Below are 16,579 nucleotides of genomic sequence, written 5' to 3'. Positions count from 1 at the left end.
GGCTGCGAGAGGTCTCATGTAGACGTTGAAGAGGGTGGGGCTGAGTGATGATCCTTGCGGGACGCCGCAGATGACTTCGGTGGCCTCGGAGCGAAACGGGGGGAGGCAGACTCTCTGTGTTCTTCCGGCGAGGAACGAGATGATCCACTTCAGTGCCTTCTCTTGGATGCTGGTGTTGCTGAGGCGTTGGACTAGGGTGCGGTGGCAGACGGTGTCGAACACGGCGGAGAGGTCCAGGAGGATGAGTGCCGCTGTTTCCCCGTTGTCGAGAAGGGCTCGGATGTCGTCGGTGGCTGCGATGAGGGTGGTTCTCGGTGCTGTGGTTGGCTCTGAAACCGGACTGCGAGGGGTCGAGGGATCCATTCGTCTCGAGGAAGGCGGCAAGCTGTCTGTTGGCGATCTTCTCGATGACTTTTGCAGGAAAAGGGAGGAGCGAGATGGGGCGGAAGTTCTTGAGGTCGGTGGGGTCCGCTGTTGGTTTATTCAGTAGGGCGCTGAGCTCGGCATGCTTCCAGCTCTCCGGGAAGGTGGCGGTGTCGAAGGAGGTGTTGATGACGTCTCGGAGTTGGGGTGCGATGGTGGAGTCGGCCTTGTTGAAGACGTGGTGGGGGCAGGGGTCAGTCGGAGATCCGGAGTGGATGGTATTCATCGTGCGGGCTGTGTCTTCGCTGGTCACTGTGGTCCAGGTGCAGAGGGTGGCATTGGGGTGCGTTGGTTCGACGGTTGGGTGCAGGGATGGTGTGTCGAAGCTGTTGTGGATGTCGGCAATCTTGCGGTGGAAGAACGAGGCGAGGGAGTCGCAGAGATCTTGTGAGGGGGTGATGTCGTTGTTGCCGGTACTGGGGTTGTAGAACTCATTGACGATGCCGAAGAGTTCCTTGCTGTCGTGGGCGTTGTTGTCCAGTCAATCCTTCAGTGATTTCTTCTTGGTGGTGCGGATGAGCTGGTGGGGCTTGCGGGTCGTGTGTTTGAGGGCGGTCATGTTGTCTGTGGTCCGGTCGAGGAGCCAGGCTTTCTCGAGGGTGCGGCAGGTCTTCTTGGAGTCCTTGAGTTCGTCGGTGAACCAGGGGGCCTTCTTGCTTCTGGGTTTGCTGGGAGGGTTCTTCAGTGGCGCGAGGTCGTCGGCGCAGGTGGTCAGCCACTGCGTGAAGTTGCAGGCTGCTTCGTTGAGGTCCGGTGTGCTGGCAGGTGGGTTCTGGCTGAGGGAGGCGGTGAGCTGGTCGGCGGTGATCTTGCTCCAGCTTTTGTGGGGAACCTGTTGCGGGTGGTGGTGGGTGGTGGTTTTTCTGAAGCTGAAGTGGACGCAGCTGTGGTCGGTCCAGTGAAGACCGGTGGAGTGGCTGAAAGCGATGTGCTTGCTGGATGAGAAGACGGGGTCAAGCATGTGGCCGGCGTAGTGGGTGGGGGTGTTGACCAGTTGCTTGAGTCCGAGGTTGGCGAGGTTGTCCAGCAGGGTGACGGTGTTGCGGTCCTTGTTGTTCTCCAGGTGGAAGTTGAGGTCACCTAGGAGGATGTAGTCCGTGGAGGGGAGGGCGTGTAGGCTGATGAAGTCCGTGATGTCTTCGCTGAATTGTGTGCATGGTCCCGGGGGTCTGTAGATGAGGGTGCCTCTGAGGGTCGTCTTTGGGTCGGTGTGAATCTGGAAGTGGAGGTGTTCGGCGGCGGTGTAGGTGTCGTCGGCGGCGGTCGTGATGCGGATGGTGTTCTTGTGGATGATGGCGATGCCTCCTCCGGTCTGGTTGACGCGGTCCCTCCTGATGATCTTGTATCCATCCGGGATGGCGATGGCGATGTCGGGGGCTGAGGAGGCGTTCATCCATGTTTCAGTGAGGAAGGCGATGTCTGGAGATGTGTCGAGCAGGTTCCAGAGTTCGACAGCGTGTCTGTGGACGGAGCGGGTGTTGAGCAGGATGCACTTGAGGTCGCTGCTGGAGTTTGGCTTGGCGGGCGCGGTGCATGTTCGGAGGCAGGTGAACTTGCAGGTTTTGCAGGTGAAGGGTCTGTGGAAGCGTTTCGGGGCGGCCCGGCAGCAGGCAGGGTTCCAGCCGGCATTGAGTGCGTTGAGGGCGGCGGCGTCGTAGGTCTGTTGGGTCGTCTTGCGCCGGTGGGGGCCAGGGGTCCTGGCGCTGGGCGCGGTCCAGGCGCGGACTAGCGCAGACGGGCTTACCTTTGGCACGCCTTTGGCGCACAGTCGGCGCACCCGCTGTGCGTGACCGCTGCGCGTCCGCGCGGTCGCCATATATGGCGAAGTGGGAGGGAGGGAGGAGCAGCTGGGAGGCGGGAGCGGGGAGGGCACAGACGGAAAAGGGGGCGTGGCCACTAGCACGGCGGCGGGAAGCGGGGAGCGGAGCGGGCAGGCACAGGGGCAGAGAGACAGTAAACAGCACAGCACAGGCAATGACAATAATCAAGACAGCAAATGGGACACAAAAAACAAAATGTGGAATACCAAGATGCAGGGAAACAAAAAGGAGACAAAATACTCGGCAGAACACGCAATACGGCAGGGGGCGGGGAAGGCTTAGCGAGGCTGCGGGCAGCAGCGGGGCGAGTTGCACATGCAGCAGCTGGTGGCCGTGCGGCGCAGGGGTGTCCTGAGACAGGTCACACTCACCTGCGCCGCGCGGTCGCCATATATGGCCAAGTGGGAGGGAGGGAGGAGCAGCTGGGAGGCGGGAGCGGGGAGGGCACAGAAGGAAAAGGGGGCGTGGCCACTAGCACAGCAGCGGGGAGCGGGGCGGGCAGGCACAGGGGCAGGGGGACAGTAAACAGCACAGCACAGGCAATGACAATAATCAAGACAGCAAATGGGAAACAAAAAACAAAATGTGGAACTGGCTCATGGTCGATAATCTCCCAGCGTTTTCTTATGATTCTCTTTATTTGCGAGGCTTGAGTGGAGTATTTTAATACAAATACTTCTCTTTTTTGAGTTTTTTTGACGCTCGGTCTCAGTAACTGATCCTTGTTTTTCACAGCAATGATCTCTTCAGCTTTTTTAAGAGTTTCTGAGGGATAGCCTCTATCCTTAAACGGCATCAACTGTTTTTCAATTTCTTGAGCACAAGTGTGTTCATCAGAAGTTATTCTTTTGATCCGCATGAGTTGTGAGACTGGTAAGTGTTGTTTCAGGGAAATCGGGTGAGCACTAGAGAAGTGCAAAGTATTGTTCACGTCTGTCGGCTTTCGGTATACTGAGGTCTCCAAACCTCACGTTGTTTTCATTATCTTTATATCCAGAAAATGTATGCTTTCATTGCTAATATCATAAGTGAAATGTATCCTGGGGTTATGCTGGTTGAGTTCTAATATAGATCTTTCCAGTGACAATTTTGAGCCGTTCCAGATCACGAGTATGTTGTCTATGTAGCAAAAAAATGCCACAGTGTTAGCTTTCCATACGGGATGTTGCAAAATGTGAATCTGTTCAAAGTGGGCCATGAAGGTGTTCGCGTAGGAAGGGGCTCCAGGAAACCCCATGGATGTTCCAGTTTTTTGTAAATAATATTAGTTCTGCCAGATGACATAACTATGGTAAAGTGAAAAATGAAGTAATTCAAGGAGGAATACAGATTTCTCTATAGGTAAGGATGATGCCAGCAACCGCCACTCTACAGCTTCCAAGCCTTCGTTGTGCGCTATTGATGTGTATAAAGCTGTTACATCTATGGTACATAACCATATGTCATCTTTTAATGCCTCACGAATACTCTCCAATTTTAACAGACAGTCTGTAGTGTCTTTTATGTAGGTTTCCCAAGTTTGAACTAAAGGATGCAGATGAGAGTCCACGTAGTGTCCTATAGCCTCAGGAATAGAGTTGCAACCCGCCACTATTGGTCTAAATGGTGGTACTTGATCATTCCTATGCATTTTAGGGAGCATATAAATATGCTGTTTTTTCGGATTTTCATTGATGAGAAATTTCCCAGTTGGTGCATCAATAATACCATCTTCCATAGCTTTGGTCACAATTTGTTTCAGTTGGCTTAGTAGTTCATTAGTGGGATCCTGTTCCATTGGGATGTAAGTCTCCTGATCAGATACATGTGTGTTCTGTGTTGAGGACGACAAGAGCACCCCCCTTGTCTGCAGGGTGAAATGTTATTGATTTATCTTGCCTTAGTGAATTCAGAATCTGTTGTTCCCTAGTCATATTCGTACGTCTAGGTTTTTTATATCAGATTTCTTTCAGATCCTTCTTTACTAGATGCTCAAAAGTATCCAATGATTTGTGTGTAATTGGAGACATGAATTTACTTTTAGGTTTACATTTTTGCGCTTCTGGATTGGGATTTTCAGTTTCAGTGATCGTTGAAAAAAAACAACGTAGGCATAATAAGCGAGACTTCTGTTTCCAATGTATTTGAAGAATATGTGGGTACAAAGGATATGCCTTTATTTAGTACTCGAAGTTCATCTGTCGTTAAAGATCTATTAGAGATATTCATCACTAAGGATTCAGTTTTTTCGCATTCCGTAGTGTTATTCCCGGTTCTGGCACTTTTTTTGCCCTGTCCCCTTCTTGTGCGTGTTCTTGTGCAGACGGTGGTTTGTCTGGTGGTGTCTTGGTGGTCTGGCATTCCACTAAAAAAGACTGTTGAGTTGTGGAAATAACATTTGTTGCCTGTGAGGTTCCACTGATGGATGGTTGTGCAGATGTGGGTTTAGGACGTTGCATGGTTAAATCCTGATCTGGTACCAGACTTTCTTCAGATGAGTTGACATTCGGTTTTTTGAAGAAGCGTTTCTGTGCATAAGTCTCCGCCCATGAGTACAACTCGTCAAGTTTATAATCTATGGTGTCCCTACGGAACTTGCGAATTTTACGTTCATGCACTTCCTTTTCAAGTTTTTCCAAGTTGTTATTAATATCCTCCAATGTCTTATTCCAGTCTTTTGAGTTCATTTTCTGTGCGATGTCATCTTTGAGTTTATTAATGTCTAATTCCAGGTCTGCTAGAGTTGATGATATTTCCTCTATGATGAGGAGGATTAAATCAAGAGAACATTTGTTAAGTATGGCGTACGAAAGAGACATGAAATCCTTGTTAAATTTCAATAGCATGGGTTTTAAAGCGATCCTTAACCCCCTCGGGATTCTCTTTACTTTGTGATATTCAATCAGTGTAGGCGCTGATTGACCTCCTTCCTAAGAAGATATTCCAGTTGACGTAATTGTTGTGCTGTGTTTCCTGAGGAAGTCCCTAAGTCTCTAACTTTTTTAATTAATGTGTAAATGACTTCTGCCTCATCTGTGGTGCAGGCTTTTGTAGTTGCCTGATTGGTCAGCTGGAGTAGTAATGCAGGCGGTATGGCAGAGGTGGCACAGGGGACGCTGGAGTTCAAGTCTGGTGTGTAGTGTTTGTTTGCTCCCACCCTCCCCCTCCCCCTTCGACCTCAATGGGAGCGTGGAGAGATAACTGGATTCGAGCACGGCACCCCCGCAAAATTTGCTAGTAATTTAGCATTTTTACATATAAATACAGACAAAGGAAACATTGTTTTTCGTCTGAATTTATATGTAAAAATCAGTTTAAACGGAAAACCGGGAGCCCTTATTATGTATAATGGTCTAGCCGTATATCACCAGAGAAACGGGATGTATACAAACTACAAGCATGGTATAATATTATGCATGAGTGATTGTGTCACTTATTAACACCATTTGTGAGCAGGGAACTCCATATATGGCGAGATTCAAGCACTGGTTAAATTGTGTTAACACTGTGCGTAAAAATGTGCAGTTTAATCTGTAGCCACGTATTTTCAGCTGCAGATTAGTGTAGGAGTAATATGTAAATAAACTACAAAAATGGCGCAAGTATTTGCAGTTGTGTTCATGCGACAAATGAAGATTATAGGTTGGCATGGTAACACTATGAATATCGCCAGATTCAAGCGTCTTCACGTTAGCTTCATCAAAATAGGGCTGGGAGTCACAAATAAACTACAAATATGGCGACTAAAACATGTGCAAGCCTTTATAGCCACCAATCAGCATAAATTAATACAAGTAAACTCGCGTTAGACGATATAAATACAGCAAGAAGAAAACGCGTCTTTGTATTCCTGATTGCCCAGAATCCCTGAGTCGGCAGACGCTGCGTGTCGACATAGGTAAGGTGAGGTCAAGCCCGAGGGTACAGGGGCTTTTTGTTGCAATTATAAAACAAGTGAATGCTGGCGGTGTGTACTAATGTACGGCAGATATTAAAGCCTGCCGCATTTCTGACATTAAGCGCTATAATTAAAAAAAAAAAAAACATGTGCGAGGAAAAATATATCGACTGTGTAACGTCAGTTCTCTAAATGACCTTGCAAATTTACTCCTATGCAGTTTTTGATATCGAGGGCAGTGTCTATCAAAATTGGTGTGGAGAACCGGTGCCTGCCATTTACGATGTATACCTAGAAGATAGGAAGGGGCGATGTAATGTATCATTACCATTATCTATAACATGTGTAGCGTTTGTGAAAACCATAATGGTCATGTTGGGAGCTTGATTAGCACTACTGTGCGTCAAGTTCTGCCATAATGATGTATAAAAATTACAGGATTGCACATTTGGAATGACATCAAGTAGAAAGTAGAAATAAATAGGATATATAATTCTTTGAAATAACAATAGATAAGATGGTACTAGGAATATTGCCTACAATCAGACTTGTTTACTTTCATCACACAGGTCTGAGTCTCAACCTAAATTGTACAGAGTGGCGGATGTAGGATCGTTAACGGTGAATTAACAAACCCCAAGTTTACAGCAGAGATTTTCCAATAAAGGGACTTTATGTGAATGACAGCACCCCCATCAAAGGGTAAGTGTTGCATAAGAAAAACGGGTGGCCTTTAGATTCTACACTGAAACAACTGAGTTAGCAAATGTATGGTTTTTCAAATTTATATCATAGGAATAAACAATACCAACAGCTGTCAAACTGAAGGGACAAAGGACAAACATGAAGGCAGCAGCAATTAAAAGTGGGCATTAAGATAAAGACCCTCGTGTGAGTATGTGAAATAGCGATGTAGTTTTATAGGATTAATACCACAAGAGGTATTGGAATGAAGAAATAACATTGATATTCCTTAAAAGAACTGAATAGACCTGTCCATTTTGAGTTGGAAGCTTGAGAGACTATTACAGGATTAATCATCTGAACCCCTAGCGATTTAAGAGTGTAAGCAACTGATCATTATTTTAGATTAGTGCAGTATCAGATAAATTGTATAGGATTAAGGGACTGCCCTGACTGAATAATATTAAAATGAGGGAGGTGGGACCCTATGTAAGATGTTGGCGATAGTCAACATTTTGGATCGGTTGGTTTTAACACAAATTAAAATAGTTAAACAAGCTTTACAGCCTCAGAAATAATAACAAAGAGGTATGTTAAGTAGGATTGAGTAAGCTTTAGGTATTTCAGGGCTGTTGAATTTTGAATACATCCCTGGTCGGAATTATTTAAAGTAGTACACACTGAACCAAGAAAAATATGATTTATATATTTACTATAAGCATGCGTGGTAGACAAGAGTTTAATTTATGTATTTATTTTTAGATTTGTTTTATGAAGATACAATGTTTTTAATTGTTCAGTCCTGTGGAAGGTGTTTTCCAAAAGAAAAAAGACACACCGAAACGCGTCGACACAAGGATGAAGTTTCTTTTATGTTTTTTGTATTGATTTATATGAACTGTAATGCAATAACTCTCTATATGTGATGTATTAGTCTACAAAGGGGACAGTATTGAATGTAATATTGTAAAAAATTACTCTATTGAAGTGAGATATTTCCATGTCGAATTTTTATCTTTGTATTATTGTGTATATGTACATGTTTTTAATTTCACCAAATTAAGTGTCTAGAATCAAACCAATATCCAAGTCTGTCACTTTTTATAAAATAATAAATGAAGCATATCATTCTATGTGTTGCTACATATTTTTACAATTAGATTTCCTTTGGTTCACTGCATGTTGTTGTGATTAATCACATCATTACTGAATAACACAGAAAGGAAAAAAATGTTTTTGTTACCAACTAATTCAACCCTGAACCACTCACACACTCTATGGAGACAAAAACAAATTGTTATTAGTGCTTTCGTCCCTCATCACCTTTCTTCTACAACCCTGCTGCACCCTTATTTCCACGAGTAGTGCTCACAGCACCTAGATCACCAAAGACCTATACTCCTAATGTGCCCACAATCCCTTCCCAACTGTGCTGCAGCCATAACCACCCCATCCTAAATGAGTACTTCCCAAATCTGGTCATGTCCATACCCATCTGCTGCAACACCGACAGGAGATGGAAAGCCAGAACCCTCCGCCCCCATCATGACAGAAAATATCCTCCTGCCTATGCCAAGGCCACAACAAAACCTGCTGTCATTCCCACACCGGACAAGCCTCTTACCTGCCCCTTTCATGGAGCCACACCCATCTACCCCTCTCCTCCTGATCAGTTTTAGAACTGCGCAACCAGATCCTCAACTGCCTTTCCTCCAGCCGAATCTCTCCTTGCAATACACCCATATTTTGCTCTGATCCCAGTAACTCAGAAACACTAAATGCCCCAATGAACATCCACAGAATGCATAACCTAAAAACCACAACGTCAAAACAGTCATAACAGTATACCGGCAACACTTCCAATATGCGTAGACACAGCTCAAACTTAATGACCTCCCTCAGTCTAGACCCCATGCCCCTCAATCCACCTCACCCTTTCAGAATCCTCCCTTCGATCTAACCCTGAGCTGAGTCCACTCCCCAGTACAGTTTGCCATAAAAAGAAACCCCAGACAGTTTTCCAGAGCTTTTCAAGGGGGATAAACCCTTGTCCATCAAATGCAAAACAAAAATGATTATTCTTGCTTCCTTTCTCTTGATCTGTTGCTATCTGTGAGTTCTGCTCAAAACTCCTAAACTCCCTCCAAGACAGCTGTTAACTCTTCCTTGTCAAAACCGTTAAGGAGTGTTTGACCAGACCAATCATTCTCATTTCTTCCATACCCAAATGTCATGTGGGAGCTGTGTCTTCCTGTCCTTCGCTCTGGGTACCAGCTGATTAAATCTGAGCCACTTTGTATGAAATAAGGAGCCTGCTACATCATTTTTCTACCCAGGTACATGCTTAGCTCGGAAAAAAATGTTCACCTGTAAGCATTTCAACATAAGTTGTCGCAATAAGCGCAACACCTTGAGGTTAGGAGCCTTCTGCCTGTTCACCAAGTCCACCACAGTCATGTTGCCCATATTGAAAAGTAATGCTCTGGTAAACTGCCACCACCAAAGAAGGACCACCAAAGGGAAGAATTCCAAAAAGCCAATGCTTCTGTCGTGTCTCAGCTAATGCTCTGGTCATGTTTCCACACCCAATCTACCTTCTCAGAAAAACCCAAACCATGAGACCCAGCCGCATATGAAAAGAATTGCACCTGCCAAACAGTATCATCATCCAAAAAAAACATGGACACACCATTGAAATCCTCCAAATGCATAGGTTTGCTCTCAACGCCAGCTAAATCCATACCCTGTGAGGAGGCAAACAAGCCCTGGATATAGCCATGTAAACCCTACTGCAAAAAGTCCTTACCCACCCTACTCTGCAGGCAAAGTTCAAGAAACTCAAAACCTTCTGTTTCTTCCTCAATTCCAAACACCTCATCCCAATCACCTCGTCTGTCAGGTCCAACGGTCCTCAGGATCTCACGATGCTCAATAGGGTCCACCTCTCGACAGCCCCTGGGTCTGAATGAGAACAGACGCACAGGAATGATCGAGCGAGGGATAATCAGGAAGGTAAGGGTGGGAACAGCGGGGAAGGGAAGCTGAAACGAGAACAAGGCACCATGAGACAAGCACAGACTATAAATGCAATGCACTTGGTAGAAACCTGTAACCCCACCCTCGTGTGACCTGAATGAGTTACACCTGGTATGAAATAAGTGGGAGGCTTTGCCTGGCAATCCAAAAGGTTGAACTGGATGGTAATTCTAGAACACAAGAATCCTATGGTCAGTTACTTCAATAGCAAGGTTCCTAGTACAGTACACACAACCATATAACTACATACCAACATAGATGTAAAATGTGGCTTCAACAGGGGTCAGTATGGAAGGTAGCCTGCCAGGCGAAGCTCATAAGCCCCTGTTGTCAGAATTGAAGAAAAGGAGACAACAGTTATTGTCTTAACTCACTAATTTGCATTGCCCGGTTACTTCACCTGACAACACATAATGCTTTACACAAGGAGTACCATAAAAGTCCTGGATCCTGAGGCGAAAGAAACACAGAAGCCAAGCAAAACAAACAATGTCTCCGTTTGTCTGTTGAAACCACAGAAAATCGGAACCTTTGGGAATACAAAAGTCTCTTTGCAGGTAAATCCGATATTCCCCCTATGAACCAGGCAGATGCATGGAGGATGGAGAAATGAACAATAGCCCTGGACGTCCGAAAGCGGGTTGACCCCAGAGCAAGGGATGGCCGGACACTGAAACAGTGTTCACTTGAAACTCCACAAAACAGCAAACACTGTACGAGATGCCAGTAAACCGGCTTGTCAATAACTAGAGAACGCTGGAGCCTCAGCCGAGAACTCCTCAGATATGGGAAGCGCCAGCCGACGCCACCCCAAGACAGAAGCTGAACGCTTCTAATGCACTCACCAGCAGGCACTGAGTACACTCACAAGAAAGGATACGCTGGAACTCACAATCTACTGCAATCAGCCACGGAACCAGAATCAACGGCGGCGCCTTCTGTTTCCTCGCCGGTAATGTTCTCTGCGCGTGTGACGTCATCACACGGGCGTCGCGCGCGCAGTACCTGGAAACATGGGAAATGTAGTTTTTGAGATTAGATCGCGTCTCAAGGCAGGGTTCGCGCCTAGCCTCCGCCGTGAGATCTAACAGTACATCCCTCTCCCGAAGAACACTGACAGAGACAAGGTTTGGTCGGAAAGCGTTGATGGAACATCCTCACAAACCTGGGTGCATGGACATTGGATGCAGGTTCCCAGGAGTTCTCTTCATTACCATAACCCTTCCAAGCCACCAAATACCACAATCTGGTGCGGTATATCTTAGAGTCCACAATTCCTCTCACCTCATAGTCTTCTTCGTTATCCACGGCGATCTCAGCAGGCACCAGTTTTCTGTGCATTCTCGTGGGTTTCACCAAAGACACATGAAAGGCAGGATGAATGCGTAAGGAGGATGGCAGAGCCAGTTTAACCACCACAGGATTAATGAGCTTAATGATCTTGTACGGGCCTATATATTTGGGATTGAACACACTATAACGCTTAAAGCGTATGTTTTTGGTGGACAACCAGACGTAATCACCCACCTTGTATATGGGCCCAGCTCGTCTGTGCTTGTCCTCATAGGCCTTGTACCTCGCTTTGGACTGTCTTAACTGGCTCTTGACATGCTGCCATGTCTTATGAATACTCTGTAGTCTTTCTTGTACCTCTGGGACAGTGGTGTTTGATGCAGGATGGTGAAATGGCAAGAAATTAGGATGGAAACCATAGGTGCAGTAAAACGGAGCGGTCTTGGTGGAACCATGTACCGCGCTGTTATACGCTATTTCAGCTAGCCATAATCTATCCACCCAGTCTTCCTTGGTGACCTCAACATAGCATCTCAGATACTGCTTCAGTGTTTGATTAACCCTTTCAGTCTGCCCATCGGTCTGGGGGTGGAAACTGGTGGAGGTACTAGATGTTATTCCTAAGGCTTTACACCATGTCTTCCAAAACCGTGCTGTGAACTGGCTTCCTCTATCTGATATTATCACTCGGGGTAACCCATGTAGCCGTACTATGTTGGTGAGAATAAGTCTGGCTAACCCGCTAGCTGAAGGAACCTGTTTACAAGCGATGAAATTAGCCATCTTAGTTAAATAGTCAACCACCACCAGAATTGCAGTGCACCCCTGATCTTTAGGCATGCCCACTACAAAATCCATGGAAATGTTTTCCCAAGGCAACTCAGGAGTGGGAAGGGGTTGTAGCAAACCAGCCTGTCTAGAGTGTTGCGCCTTCATTTGACTGCAGATAGGACACTCAGCCACCCACTCAGCCACGTCCTTCCGAATGTTAGGCCACCAAAACTGTCTTAGAATTCTCTCCAAAGTTTTACTGAATCCATTATGGCCAGCGCACGGCGCACTATGGCACCACTGGAACACTTGTTTTCTTAAGGATTGAAGGGGCAACAGCAGCTGTCTCTGTCTCATCGGAAGACCCTGAACCATCTTCCACTCGTTGTGTTCACTCAACCATTTCTTCCATGCATCATTCTGAATGTTTCTATTTACGCTTCTGAGGAACATCTGGGTACAGGTGACTCCGATCACCTTTTTTGGGTCGATTATGGACTCCTCCCTTGCGTTGATTTGTTCTGTCTTGGTGAACTGCCTTGATAAAGCGTCCGCCTTTCTGTTATCCTTTCCTGGTCGGAATGTGACGATGAAGTCGAAGTCTGCAAAATGCATCATCCAACGCATCTGTCTAGGTGTTAAATGACGTGCAGCAGTCATGTATTGCAAGTTACGATGGTCGGTAAACACTGTTACTACATGTCTTGCTCCCATTAAGTGATGTCTCCATTCCAGGAAGGCGGTTCTTATTGCCAACAGTTCCTTTTCAGCAATCACATAATTCTGCTCCGCTGAATTCAGGGTACGAGAGAGGTAAGCAACAGGATGTAACTGGCCAGTTTCAGAGTGACGTTGGGACAATACTGCTCCTACCGCCGTGTCAGAAGCATCCGCTTCAACGGTAAAAGGTTTACCAGGATCCGCGTGCACCAGCACCGGAGCAGAAACAAAAGCCTTCTTGAGGTCATCGAACCCTTTCTGGGCCTCCTCCGTCCATTCGAAGGGCACCTTCTTTCTCAATAACCTTGTCATTGGGGAGGCCATTGCTGAGAAATTTTCAATGAACCTGCGATAGAAGTTCGCAAATCCGATAAAACATTGAATGTCCCTTACGGACTTGGGTATGGGCCAGTTCTTTACCGCTAGGATCTTTCTTTCAGACATTTCCTGCCCATGTGGAGTGAGCACCACCCCTAGAAACTCCACCGATGTAGAATGAAATTCACACTTGCTGAGTTTGCAGTAGAGTTGGTGTTCCAATAATGTTTTCAATACAGTCTTTACATGTTCCACATGTTGTTCTGTGCTGTTAGAATAAATCAGGATGTCGTCTATGTAAACAACAACGAAACGATCTAAATATCTTTTGAGTACATCATCTAGGAAAAATTGGAAGGCGGCTGGCGCATTACAGAGCCCGAAGGGCATCACCATGTACTCGTAAAGTCCAAAACGGGTCTTGATGGCCGTCTTCCATTCATCACCTGAACGCATCCGAACCAGGTGATATGCCCCCTTGAGATCCAGTCTCGTGAAAACCACCGCATTTTTAACTTGTTCTAATAATACATTGATGAGCGGAAGGGGATATTTATTCTTGACAGTAATGGCATTTAGAGCCCTATAGTCCGCACAAGCGCGAAGTTCTCCATTAGCTTTCGGGATGAAGAACAACGGGGAGGCTGCTGGGGATTTGGATTCTCGGATAAAACCGATCTTCAGGAGCTTGTCTAAGTAGTCACGGAGATGTAGGGTTTCCGGCTCAGTAAGTGCATAAACACGCCCCGCTGGGATCTTAGCACCTGGAATCAGATCTATTTGGCAGTCGTACGACCTGTGTGGTGGTAATGTTTCCGCCTTCTTTTCGCTGAATACCTCCGCCAATTCACGATACTCAAACGGTAATTCTACATCTTGTTCAGCCGCGGTAGCGATGTGATGTATACCAGCTAGACCAAACGCAGGTCCTGATTTCACAGAGAAACAGTTTTGCTGACAATACTCTGACGTGAAATGTATGGTTTGGTTTTCCCAGTCTATGGTGGGGTTGTGTCTACGCAACCATGGAAGACCCAAAATCATTCCATACTGAGGTGCATGAATGATGTTAAAGTACAATCTTTCCTGATGCTCAGCAACCATTGTCATACTAAGCTCCCGGGTTTGCAGTCGAATAGGACCTGAATCCAACTTTCTGCCATCCACTGCATATACTGCTTCAGGAATCTCTTTTTCTACGAGGGCTAGACCTAACCCGATGGCCTTGGCATGATCCATGAAGCACCCGGTGGCTCCCGAATCCAACATGGCTTTTATGTTTAGTGTTTTCTTTTGTACTTCCAGCCTCACATCCACGAAAAATTGCAGACCGTCCTGTCTCTCAATTCCGTCCAATGAAGGGATAATGAATGAACTTGAAGGACTCCCTTCCTCCACCTTCAAGCATTCTCGTTTCCCGACTCCTTTTCAGCTGCCACCACCGGCACCTTTTTGTAAACGGTTCTTGTTTTGTTTCTGTTAGGGCATTCCCGAATGAAGTGTCCCTTTCTACCGCAATACAGGCATAAGCCTTTCTTCCTTCTATATTCTCTTTCTTCCGTAGTTAATGGCGACCTCACGGCTCCTATTTCCATGGGTTCAGGTGTAGACTGGCTTGCTCCCTCTGACCCCCTGGGATTTTCGTATCTTGGGGTTAACCGATCCTTTCTACGATTGTCACCCTTACGATCACTCAGACGATGATCTAATCTCAGGACTAGGCTGATCATGTCTTCACATGTAGTAGGCTGAGGATCAATCTGGGCAAGTACATCCTTCATTTCTTCGGTGAGGCCATTATAGAAAATTGCATGTCTTTTTTCTTCCGGCCAATCCGTTTCCGCGATAAGCCTTCTAAAATCGTTGAGATAGGTTATCAAATCTCTATTACCCTGTTTTAGTCTAACAACTCCCTGTCTGCTGTTAATGTAGCTGACCTGCGATTGAAAGTTTTTTCAAAATCAGCCCTAAAAGCCTCCCAGTCCCTTAACAAAGGATCATCCCTTTTTACCAGTGGTACTGCCCATTGTGCAGCATCCCCTGCTAAATACGAGATGAGATAAGCTACTCTAGCGTGATTGGTGTTGAATACCTTGGGTTTGCAGGAAAAGTGCAATAACACCTGTGTAAGAAACACCTGCACTTTGCCGCTGTCCCCATGGAAACGTTCTGGAGGGGCTAGGGGGATCGGGGTGGGAACTTCCACTACGACAGAGGAGGCCTGCTGAGTACCAGCACTAAAAGGGTTACGACTCAACCTAGGAAGAACAAGGAAAGTCCCTGAATCAATTGGCGTGTTAGCACCTGAATATAGTCATCATATACCTCAAAATGCCAGATATCAATTAGAGTATGTACCATCAACTTGAAAAACAAGAACCTCAGATAGTGTGTTGAGTTATAAAAACAGTTAATTTATTACAATTTCACAATAGGTTAAAAACATTTTATACAATATTCGTGCCCATGGGTTACCATGGTATTAAAAACAATAGAACATCACAGTTTGATTTAAAACAATAAATGCCAGGGTTCACAGTTTTGTTGGTGTTGTCGACGCAGCGTTTCGGTGAGTCTGTGATACCACCTTCTTCAGGACAAACAATTCTAAGAGAGAACATTTATAATTAGAGACCATCCCTGTGTGCATTTTAAAAAAAACTTTTTTCTTGATTCTTATTACATTAAAAACCATAGTATTAGCAATATTACTTTTTTGTCAGGGCACATAGCATTTGACACACTTCAAAGATAGAACTTATTCCTACAAGATCTGGTTCTGTTTGGTACATTTGCTTAAAGGCATTTTGAGCTATATTTCTACATCCTGGGGTCTTATAGCCAGGTGACTTAAGGTCACCTATTCAGTAGCTTCTAGGTGAGGATTTTTACGAAGCATACCTGTGAGTGATTGTAGTAGATTCCTCTTTTATTCAATTCGGAGGAATGTTTTCATGCGTAACATATTATGTAGAGCTTCTGGTGTCTTACATTCCATTAAGCATTAACTTAAGGGGGAGACATTCGTATTTCCATTACTGTTAGTCTTTCAGATATCTAAATTTCTACTTTCAGGCGCTGGCCTTACATATCACATTTCAATTACCTTCTTCAGTTTCGAGCTCTATCTTGTAGAGGATACCGGAGGGGCGCCACCGTATTGTGTCTTGATCCAACTGTTAAAGATAAGACAGGCGATGTCGTGTGTGTTTTCTATTATTACACGCCTTGTTTTATTATTTAATTAGGTTTGCGCACTTCCTCCCTGGTCTTGTGGTATTAGTGCTACTCACCTATATTTAAAGTTTCCTTTATTTTCCTTCTTTGGGGATATAAAGAGCACGCCACTGGATGCCTTCAATTCTGCCCGCAGCGTGGAGTGGTATCGATCACGGTTGTTTATAAATTCAACCTATGTGGAGTACATAATTTTTGCCACAATGAATACTTAAATGCATACTTGGATATCTAGTATTTTTTTAAGATTAAATTAATGTTGTTCTATTCAAGGGATTAAAGAACGAAGACTTGCAGTTCTGTCTATTCTTTACCCTTTTATCAGAACGTGTATATCACGCTATCTCTAGAGCGCATAAGTCACTGCTTAAATTGGGGGCTGTTTCTTTTTTATTTAAAA

This window comes from Lissotriton vulgaris, chromosome 5 (genome assembly GCF_964263255.1).
Source record: "Lissotriton vulgaris chromosome 5, aLisVul1.2, whole genome shotgun sequence".
Classification (NCBI taxonomy): Eukaryota; Metazoa; Chordata; class Amphibia; order Caudata; family Salamandridae; genus Lissotriton; species Lissotriton vulgaris.
Note: the sequence above shows the minus strand (reverse complement) of the source record.